Here is a 10209-nt window from a genome sequence, read left to right as displayed (position 1 = left end):
CGACCGTGGTTCGGGTCCTGGACCCGGTGGCTTAAACTCACGCTGGGCGCGTGTGCGTGCGTGCCCAAGATCCCGAGAGGAGAATACAGGAGAAGAGCTTGCGGCGTGGCCATCCCCTCTGGGGGGTGATTTCTCACTTTCTGTCTTTCTGTCTGTCTCTGTCTGTCTGGCAAGCCCAGGGGCTCTATAGCAAAAACCTCTCAAAAAAAAAAAAAAAAAGAAACAATGTGAGCAAGGAAAGAATGGGAAAATATATTCAAAGTGTTAAGTGGGAAACAGTTTCAACCAAGAATACTATACCTGGCAAGAATAACTTTCATATGGAAAGAAAGGTTAAAAATATTCTCAGATAAACAAGACCTGAAAGAATTTGCCAATAGCAGATCCACTCTTCAAGAAGTTCTGAAAGGCATTTTCTAGCAAGAAAACTAAAGACACATACAGAAATAAGAGAACAAAAAGCAACCAAGAAAATTACCAACTTAATGCTATGGATAAGAAATATCAATAGTGTAATAACGTTGAATGTTAACTTTCAGGATTTAAACGGAAAGATTGGACCACAGTAACGCTGCATATTCAACAGAAGACAATTTAAACATAAGACTGAACTGGCAAAATAGAATTTCATGACTTCTGAGTAAAACAATACTTATGTTCACAGAATACTTGGTAGGCAGGGCTGAATTGAGAAGGTTTATGTGTGACTTGTGTGCTGGGCATTTGCTTTTCAACAATTTGAGTAGGTGACATGCAAATATTTTCTTAAAAATATTTCAAACCGTACTGTCTCTGCAGTTACAGAGTCACAAACAAAATTATAAGAAATATTTTGAACACTATCTTCAAAATTCAGTACTCTTAAATCTTGAAAGTTGTTTATCAACTGTCAAGAACTACAGAGTATGAGCAAAAATTTTTTGATATGTAAAGTCAATGTTTGTGGAAAAATGTAAAAATAAATAAATTAAATTAAAAGATTAATAAACTGGACTACATTAAGCTTAACCCCATTTATAAAAAAATTAAAAAAAAAACCACTAAGCATCAGTGGGAATTTCATACTATACCATAAAGTGGGAGAAGGTAATGGCAAAATATAACCAACAAAGGACTTGTACTCTGAATATATAAAGAAGCTACAAATCAATGAAGGGAAAATAAGACTTAACAGAAAAATGTGGGCACTTCACAAAAGAGTAAATCCAACTAACCAGTAAATGTATAAAAAGATGTGCAACCTCATTATGAGGAAGAGGCTTTTAAAAACCACACTACAGAAACCACTAGAGGGGCGGGCACAGGAGACAAATTACAAAACCAAAGGAGAGTTGTGCTGAACAAGTGATCAGAGGGAAGAATGGTCAATGTCGCTGCTAACTTTTTAGTAACGAGAGGCAGACCATAAACTAACATTTACTGAAAAGCTGCACCAGTTACTCTTAGATGTTTGCGGGAAGGAATCACAATCTCCAGCTGACTATTTCAACTTTAACTCCACCTGATCAATACTAAGGAGAAAAACGGTTCCAGGTCTCATTTTCCTACCATCTCATTTCTATTATTTGTGCTTTCATTGAGAGTTTGATCACTGGAGAGGTGAGATTCATGTGGAAACAGCCTTCCCACTGTTTTGAGATCACATTACACCTCATTTCATCTGTTTATTACTAATTCTTCCCTATCTCTTTAACAACCTTATACAATTAGATATCCCTTGCAATGAAACCCTACAGCAGGCATTTACTACTGTCCCTGACTTCTTCACACATTCAAGCTTTTGAAACTCTCTGCAGTGCTCTCATTTATCTACACTCAGTCACCAACACACAACCAAAGAAGGCTGGCAGGAGACTCTTCCTCCTTCATTAAACAAATCTCTCCCTGACCACCTTCAGTGGTCAGTATCAGGAAGAAGTGGGATATCAAAGACATTTAAAGGCAACACAGGATCCTTGTCTGAGTCTACCATGGTCTATCAAGAGAGACGTCTAATTCCACGTAAGACATAACAGATAGAGACACATCACCAATTTCTTCTTTAGTGATTGTTTTTTATTTTGCCTTTTCTTAGGAAAAAAAAGGAAAAGACAAAAGCCACAAGAAATGTATTGAATTTAGATACGAATTCAATGCTAGACATAGTCTATGCAATAATACTACATTAGTCACCCTAAGACTTGGCAACACCGTGACTGATAGATGCTAGCCAGTTTTTCAGCACCAAAACAAAACCACCAGGGGAACGTGTGCCTGAAGCAGAAACAGATACACTATTTGCCAAAAGCCACAAGTACAGAAGCCATACAAACAGCTATTTCAACGTAAAACTTTAAATTCCAAAGATTCAAAACAAGTGGATTCAGCACAAAACATTCAAAATTCCTAAACAAAAGCAGTTTTGAGATGTTTCCAAAACTCTGAAAAATCCCAAAAGATCCCTGAAGGGCAATGTAGGTAGCAAGAAACCTAAATGGTCAAGAGACCATACACATCACAAATTATCACTAATGTTTGCCTTCAGGGACTTAAACTTGTTTTCAAACTCTCTGAACTTATGGTTCACAAATACCAGCTTGCATCAAAGCTACTAGACAAGTTAAGACAGATCGCACCCTGTGTCTGACCAGGTGGGTCACAGGCAGGGCCTAAGCACTTGCAACTCTATCTGCTTACCTATCTACCTAGCTAGCTAGCTATAGGGGTACATGAGCTTGCCAGGGAGAGACAAACAGAAAGAGACAGGAACACAGACAGAGAGGAGGAAAGTGAGAAATCACCCCCCAGGGGGGATGGCCACTATGCAGTCCTTTTTCCTCCCCTTTCATCAGGTGCCTAGCATGATTTTCCAGCCTCCAGGTCTCAGACATAAACTGCACAGTTGGTCATGGGATGCAGCACCTTAACCTCCACGCCACCTGTTGGCACAAGCAGTTGCATTTCTAACCAGTTTCTAGATGACAGTGAGGCTCTGGTCCTGTCAGTACTTTGAGAACTACTGAAAAACGCCTGAAGCTTATTGGATCGTGTGTACATATGCATTTCCCCCTCACAGCTCAGCAGACTAAGAACTCACCGAGGAAGCACAAACTGCAGATTCTCAGGGAGGGATTTAGTACCCAAATGTTGACTCTCCCTACCTGATTAAGGGTATTTTGACTTGTCACTTTCCTAATATTCTATCTGAACAGCAGTATGGCAGTAAGACTGCGCGAAGTCAAGCATTAGCTGGCACATGGTATAACTGGCACTTCAGAATTAGGAAAGTGGTTGTTCTTTTAAATGGTTTGAGGTAGGAGACAGGGAACCCTAAAAACATAGTTGGGTATGGGCCCAAATACAGATGCTCTTAAAAAATTCATGGCCCTTGGGACTAGCAGTTAGCATAATGGCTATGTCGCTGGACTCCCACGTAGTAGATCGCGGTTCACGTCCTGGACCCGGTGGCTTAAAACTCACGCCAGGCATGTATGCATGCCCAAGATCCCAAGAGGAGAATGGAGGAGAAGGGACTGTGGCGTGGCCATCCCCCCCTGGGGGGTGATTTCTTGCTTTCTATCTCTCTGCCTGGTGAGCGCACGCGCCCTATAGCAAAAACCTCTCAAAAAAAAAAAAATTTCATGGCCCTTTACAATAGAACTCATTTGGGCTAGACACCATGTTCCTCTACCCTTAAATATAGATGCCCCTCATAATAAGATTTAATTAAAAAAAAAAAAAGACCAAAAAGCCCTAACAAACCTAATCCAAAACATACAATAATGTAAAAACACTATCACAGTTACCAAGATGGGACAAAGCACTTTCACCTTCTGGTGGGCGGGATCCTACCAGCTGAAATATAAACCTGGAACCTAAACCACAAGGCGGCAACCCAACCCATTTCTGGACCCCTTCCTTCTTCCTGGGATCTTCCTCCTACCTCCTTTAATAAACTCTCCGCTTTCTACATGTCTACATGTCCGCGTTTCAAGTTCTTCCCAAGCCTGAGACAAAAACCTGTGTCCGTTGTGGGTGCTGGGACTGATCACCCCTGCGCCCTGCACTCCTGCGTCACATTCAGGGCATACCGTTAAATCCTTTTAAAGCATCCAATGAATCCAGCTGATAAGTAAAAAGCTACATTCGAACCCGTGCACCAGTAATCAAAGGTACTTTTAAGTCCCATTCATTTTGTATGTGAGCACTTTTGTTATGTCCTCAGAATTTAAGACGAGTCTTAACCAGCACAAGATACAGTCCCACAAGATCAATTTCTAGGAAAAAAGAAAATTTTCAGCGGTAAAGGGACAGAGCAGTGTTTTATTTCCTGGCCCAAAAATGGTTATCTGGAGGGAGGGGGAAAAAAAAAAAAAAGACAAAGGTGAAAACATAGATAACTCAAGTTCTTTTTGGTATGTTTTTATTTATTTTTAAATTGTCAGAGGGCGTGTGCACTCAACAGAGGGAGCGGGGGAGAAAGCACCCTCCAATGGGGGTGTAATCATGCTACAATCTGTTCTCTTCAATTTCTCTATCCTGTCAGGATTTTGTTACAAGCAGCCCAAGTGAATTTGCAAGCCACAGGGTCCAGGATTAGAACCCAACCCAGTCAGTCATATGGAATTAGACTCCATTAACTACTAGACTGTGAGAATGGCCCCCAGGTGGTTTTTAAATGAGGTTCTTTACCCAGGCAAAGAGTTAACAGCTGACTGACACAATTAACAGTTCTCCAACAATTAATAGTCTCCCATTCACTCATTCAATAAACACTGCATCAGCCACTGGAGACACAACAGCAATATAAACCAAAGTTTCTGCCTTCATAGAGCTTAGGTTCTCACCAGAAATCACTCAATCCACTACAGAATATTTAAAACAGAAAACTGTTAAACCCGTGAGTCTGGCAAAGACAAATGTGCAATCCTCTGGTCAAGAAAGGAGACACAGCAAGCACCTACAGTTGGTTGCAGTACCCAGACCTTGAGAGCAGGAATCTCATTTACTTAAGAATAAGGGGGCAGAAAACAGACCTAAGCAAAGACAACTAACACACACAACTTCGGGTTCTCCTGAGTCTTGGATTTGGTCCACCAGCCCCTAATAATGTAGCAGAGAAAATGTCAATTCTTAAAACCAGAATGGAAAAATCTAAATTGATGAGTGACTACATTCATTTCTTATTTTTTCGGGACAGATTTTGGCTATAGGTTGTATGTGCTCTCCAGAGAGACAAAAAGCAAGAAATGACCCCCGAGGGGAGATGGCCACACCACAATCCCTTCTCCTCCATTCTCCTCTCGGAATTTTGGGCATGCACACACACCCAGCATGAGTTTAAGTCACTGGGTCTGGGACTCGAACAGTGTCCGACTATGTGGGAGTCCAGTGACGTAACCATTATACCATCTGCTGGTCCTGTGAGAACATTCATTTCAGAAATATGTACAGAGCCACAATGTGTCAGAGATTATACATACTAGGATTTACTATAAGGGGCTCGTACCTGTGTGAGGAGAGATGTACAATTGTTTTCCTTGCTTCCCACAACACTGTGTTCCCCATTACTCATAACACTGACTCAGGAAAGGTCACCAGTCAGGGCATTATAAATGTGGTTACTAACGGCAAGTCCTTTGGCAGAGAAGCAGCCTCAGTCATAGATAGCACTGTGCACTCACTATACAGCAAGCTAATTCTAGGCCAAAGCAAGATAATCAGACAATGGAGACCAGCAGCTGACATAATGGCTATTTCACTGGACTCACATGTAGACGATCATGGTTCGAGTCCCGGACCAGGTGGCTTAATCTCACATTGGGTGCATGTGCATGTGTGCCCAAGATCCCGGGAGGAGAATGGAGGAGAAGGGATTGCAGTGTGGCCATGGCCCCTGGGGGGTGATTTCTCGCTTTCTGTCTCTCCATCTCTGTCTGTCTTGCGAGCGCACACGCCCTATAGCAACCCCCCCCCCAAAAAAAAGATTATCAGACGACATCAACATATTCATTAAGATATTTACCTATAGGGTCAGCAGGGGCATGGATGGTAAGGCACTGGGTCCCACACGGCCAGCTGCAGGATTCAAGTCCCGAACCTGGAGGCTTAGGAATCACACTGGGTGCATCCCAAAAGAAGACTGGAGAAGAAGGGATTTCAGTGTGGCCATCTCCCCCAGGGGGGTGATTTCTCACTTTCCCACTCTTGTCTCTCTGCCAAGTTCATGTACCCTAAAGCAAAAACATTTTGATTTACCTATACTATGCTGACCAGGTCAGAACTTCATGCTTTCAAAGAGTCAGATTTAAAGAGAAAATTATTTAAACTTTCCAGACAAGGTAATTTATACTTGCATACTATATTTACTTCTATTTGAGGAAATTGGGTTAAGTTTTGAAGGACTACTGCTGCTTTTCCATTGCTCAAAAGAGCACAGCTGCTGTGCAGCCCAGTAGCCTACTGGTTAAGGGAGCAGGGTTCATATGACAGACCACAGCAAGTCCCAGATCCAACGGAGTGAAAAACACACTGGGCATGTGTCTGCCCATTCAAAAATCACAATGAAATGGAAAAATGGAGAGGAAACTGTGGTGTGACCATGCCCTCCTAGGGGTGTGTTCTCCCTCTACCTCTGTCTCTCTGGTGAGCAAACATGCCTTCTGGCCATTAAAAAGAAGAAAAAGACTACTGCTTTTCCAGTGCCAAAGCTAGCTTGCTGTGGGGAGCTGGCACTCAAGTCCCACAGACCTGGCTGACCACTACCTGGGGGTTGAGGGACCTTGGGCACACTCCTGCAACTAAACTTCCAGTGTTTCATCCATAATTGAGGGTAAAAACAGCTCCCACACTCAATTCTCATGAGGAATGGAGCTAAAGCATGAGAACACTAAGCTCAGGTCTGACACATGGTGTCTAACAAATGTATCTTACAGCACAGAGCCTCTTCCAGATTTGACACATCTATAAAAAGGCAGTAACTCCTACCAATAACACATGGTACTCCCACAGGAGCCCAGTAAATGTTACTCTTCCCTGTCACTAGACAATATTCAAATATATGATTTCAGTTATTTTGGTTTCTCAAAAATGTGTTTATGTAAATGGAAATTTACACCAGTAAGACTTAAGATTATCTTCATTAATTTTTTATTAAATTTGTAAGGAAACACTCTCATAAGAGGTAAAATTTTGTGATGATGCTACTAGTGTTTTTCTGTGAGGTTCCAAAGTGCTGAAGGGGGGAAACAGTGACAGTGCCGCCTGTGAACAAACATCTATTTCCTGCTTGTGGAGAAAAACCATTTCACTCTTCATGAAAATCCAGCTATAGCTAACAATATGTGCTATGTCCCATTTAAACTGAAAGTTAACTATATATGCTTATCTAAATTTTATTTCCATAACAAAGCCCAATGGGGGGGGCTATTACAGATAGGAAGAGAGAGGGTCCTTCTGTTGTTGCTTTATAATCAGAAACACATTGAAGTAATTCTGACGATATTTGGCAGAATTCCTGGAAATTTATACCAGAAACTGGCAGACAGGCATTCCATTTATCTGTAGTAGCCTGCCTTTCAGTAGTCACAGAATGAAATAAACTTTTGCAAAAAATATTAGTAGAGGAAAGGCAAGAAAGGACTAAAATAATGCACTACTAAACACAGTTTACAGAAGAAAGGTCAAAAAATATCACTTCTCCATGTAGTTTGGTGCGATCAGTAAGCCACAGATTCACCCAAAGATGAGCTAGAACTGCTCTCTGCCACTCTTCATCCCAGTCTCAGGAGTGACTTAACGTTTGAATGTTTATATGCGTTCATAAATTTATTGGAGTATATTTTCAAACACTTACTTTGCCGAAATTTAAAACGTCTACATTTTAAATAATCTGTACAGGCATGAGTAAAAAATTCTCAAGGATCCACAGAAATTTATCACCAATTATTTAAGGAACTTTAGTAAAAGGAAACAGTAATGAAAATGTGTTAGAAGAAAAACTAGAGTTTAGCCCCAGCTGTGATGGCACCACTGCTAAGATACTGTGCTTTGCAGCCTGGGACACCAAAGGCCTGGATTTGACTCCCAACCAGTGGAAGTAAAGTGTCTGATGCCAGCCTGAAGTCCCTGCTGAGAGGCTGGGAAAGGAGTACCGACACAGCAAGACCCTGTCTTAAGCTAGAGCTTTAAAGAAAAATAAAGTACAAGCATCACCCCCTCAAAAAAGTTCACTTCACAGATGATATAAAAGCAGGACTTTTAATATCATTAAATTTTAAAGCAAAAAAGAGTTGATCTAGGTGAAAATGTGTCTAAACTGAAAATATTTCATTTTGAAACTGAGGACTTACATATTGTATTAACACTTTATAAATAAACCTTTTGTAACCCTGAGCCAAATTTAATTATTTTCTCAAAATTAAGACACCAGGGACCAGTACATGGTGTAATGGTTATGTTGCTGGACTCCCACATAATTGATCATGGTTCCAGTCTCAGACCTGATGGGTTAAAACTCGCTCCTGGCATGTGTGCCTGTATGCCCAAGATCCAGAGAGAAGAATGGAGGAAAAGGGAGTGCGCTGTGGCCATCCCGCCTGGGGGGTGATTTCTTGCTTTCTCTCTCTCTGTCTCTCCAACAAGCTCATGTGCACTACAGCAAAAAATCTCTCTTAAAACAACAAAAAAAAAAAATTCAGACACCATAAAATACAGGGGAGAAGGAAGTTCCATAAAATCTTCACAGATGTGAACTAAGATCCTAACTCAAATGAATACCTAAAGAAAGGACAGTAATTTTCAAAATTTGTAATACACTACAAAATATAGTTCCTTTCTATAAGAACTGATCAAAACATTTTTTAAAAGACTAGCTTCAACAGCATATAGTTTTCTCACTTAGGCAATTTCTCCAACTCCCTAGCAAGAAAGTTCATCTGACAAGCTGAAGAACATGGTTGTGAGGCTTAGGAGATTAATGTAATTTCCAACAATGGGCATGAGCTTTACAGCAGTTTTCCGCTTTTCCCAGATACTTCGTATTCACGGAACTTCACTCACCGTTCCCTTTTAGTGGGCTTGCAGCCTCCAAAGAGCCTTTTTAAGACCCATCTCCTCTATGGAGTTGGCCCCAGTATTCTTGACCCAGACAGCAAAATGTAAGTTCTGACTTCAGTGTATTTACCCACGCATCTGCTTCTTCATCATCACCTCTGTTGTTTTCTAGGTCCACACTGAAGTCTTATGTGATAAAGGACATCTTCAAAAGGGAACACGTATTCCGGTTTAACAATTTCGCAGCAGTCTTTTGCCTCTGTTCATTATTAAATTGAGTTATTTGATAATGACCTGAAATTCTTTAGAGGAAAAATGTAGTATCTTGGTGTTTCTGTAGCTTTGGCAAACAAGTGTGCAAGAGAGACTGAAGATAGGTCCAGCTACTTCCTCCCCTCAGGGACAGCCACAAATACAAAATGGTTACAGATACCGAAACACAGATGTCCTTAAAAAGTTTCCTGTTTAAATACAGCTTTCCGAATTAACTCAATGGTACCAGTAATGACAATATTACTGTACCTCAACAAAGGTAAGCGGAATGCTAAATTATTTTGAGTATCTGTTCATTAATCCATCCAGGCACTTGCCTCCCAGTTTTCAAAGACAATTAATTCATCAGTGCTCTAGAGCGGATCCCGTCAGGTTCCTGAAGTTCAGTCTTTCTAAGAGACAATTTTCATTACCCATTTGCAAATAAAATATTAAGGTATGTCCTTTCAATAAGGTACTTTACTTCTTTTTCCAACCATGAAAATGTTTACATTCCAAGTAATCATCTCAGAGACGGTCGAGTCTTAAATCCAACTCCCCAACTCTGACGCTGCCTTCAACTCGAACCTATTTCAACCAGTTCCCACCATACTACAATATTACTATTATCTTAGACTCGCTGCCAAAAACCCAGCTGCAGGCTAACCATGCAAGAATGAGACACTGTTGAAATGGCTCAAGGAAGAAAACTTTACCCTGCGTACAGTTAGCTACAAAATCCTGCAGTCAAATGAAACCAAGTACGCACACACACCCCTTCTTCTAAGAGAGAACGGGGTGCTGCAAATGAATCCGAGAACCGCGGCAGAGCGCTCCCACCTAGCAGCGCCGAGCGGGGGGCTGGGGACGAGGGGAGGAAACTCGTGCAGCAGTGACTCAACCGAGGGCTTGGGGCCACCGCCA

Source organism: Tupaia chinensis, unplaced genomic scaffold (genome assembly GCF_000334495.1).
Source record: "Tupaia chinensis unplaced genomic scaffold, TupChi_1.0 Scaffold000335_1, whole genome shotgun sequence".
NCBI lineage: Eukaryota > Metazoa > Chordata > Mammalia > Scandentia > Tupaiidae > Tupaia > Tupaia belangeri.
Note: the sequence above shows the minus strand (reverse complement) of the source record.